Source organism: Monopterus albus, unplaced genomic scaffold, assembly GCF_001952655.1.
Source record: "Monopterus albus unplaced genomic scaffold, M_albus_1.0 scaffold8.1, whole genome shotgun sequence".
Taxonomy (NCBI): Eukaryota; Metazoa; Chordata; class Actinopteri; order Synbranchiformes; family Synbranchidae; genus Monopterus; species Monopterus albus.
The window spans coordinates 2,423,674-2,426,378 of NW_018127888.1; the positions used below are offsets into that span (position 1 = coordinate 2,423,674).

Sequence of the window (2,705 nt, forward strand, 5' to 3'; positions counted from 1 at the left end):
CGAGCGAGGAGACTGAAAGAGTGGATGTGTTAAATTTAGGGTCAGCTAATTGCGGTCTCCAGAGTGTGTGTGTGTTCTGTCTGTCAGTGTCTAGACTGTGCCAGTGCCACTACTGTGTTTTCTCAGATGTGAGGCTTTATTAAGCCCTTTACTTAAGCAAACAACCCGGCTACCATGCCTGTTTGAGTCTGTATACAGCTAGTACAGTTTGAATACGGGTTGGGTTTAATGCTCCTTGTGTGTGCACTTACCTGTTCATGATTTATTGAGATGGGAATGAGTTCTTGTTAGCTAAAACAATTAGAATTTATGAGTCTCTCTGTGCTATAAGTGACGGGCCAGAGGCTTCGCCCCACACAGACACACACAGCCGGGCTAATTGAGTTTGGTCATTACTGTCTCGTTCCTCTATCAAAGAATCGTTCAGTCGCTCATCCATCACAACACACACATGCACACACTCCATTAATAAAGAAAACAGCTTCTGCTTTTTATTTCTCTTCCTTCCCCACACAGTGTATACACACTTGTTCCTTAATGCATGTGACTGCCATATGAGCACTTTTTATTTACATGTGTGTGCTACTCTGGATGCCATAACTAACAGATGCACCCTGATGTCCACCTTGCTTGTCTCTGGTGATATTTGTGCCTGCATTATGCACACTCATCTGTGTCTCTGTTTCTTTTATCTTCAGTTGTTGCACACACAGAATGTCTGGCAGGGCCTGGTAGTGTGTGTGTAGAATCCAGGGAAAAAGCCCCACCAGTGCAAATGGAAACAGAGATGGAAAGAAAATGAGATGGACAGATGAATGGAACAGACATACATACCAAAACCTGGAGAGTGATAGAGATGCATACAAATATTCAGCAAGTCTACGACAGAGTGAGCGGCAGAGTGAAAGAGAAGGGGGATAAAAGTGTTTGCTAAATGGGTCAGGCCTGTCTGCCATCCCAGGCACAGACACACAGTGTGCAGCCCCCCAGGGAAAGACCCAGACTGTACAACATGCTGCTGAGAAGAGAGAGAGCAGAAGGAAAGATGAAATAAAAATGTGATGTAGCGGAAGGTTGCAGATATATCCCAGGAAAAGGGATGTAAAGCAAGAGAGCCAGATGTGTCGGTTCTGATTGGAAAGGATCATTTCACTTATATAATGTGTTGTTGCTACTAGTCCACTTGTTTTCAGAAATTTGTCATTATGAGATTTCAATAAATGAGAATGCAGCTAAACATACTGATCAAAGCAGAAATAATGTAAAATCTCTGACTGGTTAAAGAGGTTACTCCGGTTCAAAACCTTTTAGAAGCTAGTATCTCTGCACTGCTGCCAGTGCTGTTCAATGAGTCTGGGTCACAGGAGGCTTCGACATCACCTCTCCACATTAAGACAAGTTTTGGACCAGATTTCTACAACAAAATATGTTTTTTAAAAGCTTACATATGGTAGCTTTAAGCTTTCTCACTTTTTATTTTTAATGTTTTTTTTGAAGGGGGGGACTGGTGTGTGTGTGTGTGTGTGTGTGTGTGTGTGTGTGTGTGCGTGCTAGTGTGCCACGCTGAGTCAATACAATAGTCCCTTACAGGCTTAAACATCCATTTAAGCTGCCTATTAACATTTTCCTGTACAATTTCAATCATTCTTTTACAATCCTGTACTGTATTTGACAGCCTGTACTTTTGTGTGACATGTCTGCTGGGAGGGGGAGTTTGGTTTGACCTGCGACAAAGGTGCTGTGACTCTAACCCATGATGCTGAATGTGGTTCAGCCTGATGCTGTGCAGGTCACACCAGTCATTTTTCATGGTACACTGCTACCTGATGAAAGGACGTGGTGAGTTTGTTTGCTGGACTGGAACTGCATCAAAGAAAGAGTGAGAAGAAAGGAGAATGAGCCACTGAAGGATGTCACTGAAGTGAGAAGTGCTCCATGGCTGCTTGGTTTGAAGAGATGAAAGGTTAATTTCATTTGACAGCCCACAACAATGAGTAATGACTCCAAAACCTCCCACTCTCTCCCATGTCTTTGTGCTGTTTCACTCACAACTTTTTCCTTGTAGCATGGCCTTATTTGTTGTACAGCTTCTGCTGCACTCTGCCTTGTTTGCCTCCATTGTATGTGCAGCAACCTGCTGCTTACCGTCTGTGCGCCTAGGTAAACACATTTTGGGAGTAGCTAGCTAATCCATCACAGGCGTCATGCTGAAATATTTCTCCCCCGGGGTCCTGCAGTGCTGAAGTATCAGGTGGAAGGGTTCCACTTCCTGGCTTTGTGGGCAGGTTCCTGGCTGAGGGAGACAGCCTCCGTATTTGCCCCTGGTGGGTTGAGCTTATAGTCCATGGGCGACACGACATGTTCCACCACAGCCCTGGACAGCGCCACTCTGAGTATGTGTTAGTATGCATCATGTGGTCTTGAGTAACAAGGAAGCTGATTTCTGCAGTGAAGAATAGAACTTCATTTTCACTAGCATTATTTTCAGTCCTGGCTGTGTGAATCCAGATTTACTGTAGCTCTGGTGTCAAATTTTGATGTAAGGACATTGCACCACATCTCTGTAGGTCATGAAGAAGGGTGCATGTCAGTATCTCTCTCTCTCTCTGACACACAGTGTGAGTGTTCCTTAGTGAGCTGTACAGATTTTAAATTGAATCTCTCTTGTCTGCGCTGTGGGTGACCTTCCCATTCGGAGCGTTCGA

At 44.4% G+C, this 2,705-nt stretch overlaps 1 protein-coding gene across 2 annotated transcripts in view; it reads left to right on the top strand.

Annotated features, from left to right (window-relative positions):
• The window catches only part of pxylp1 (2-phosphoxylose phosphatase 1), a 26,624-nt gene extending 25,386 nt beyond the window's left edge, over positions 1–1,238 (top strand). The window contains exon 8 of one of the 2 annotated variants that reach the window (XR_002273710.1): positions 699–1,235. The gene's annotated coding sequence lies outside the window, so the exon portion shown is untranslated. Of the gene's footprint in view, positions 1–698 lie in introns of both variants that reach the window. The other variant, XR_002273711.1, reaches the window with a different exon arrangement.
• The last annotated feature ends 1,467 nt before the right edge of the window (positions 1,239–2,705 follow it).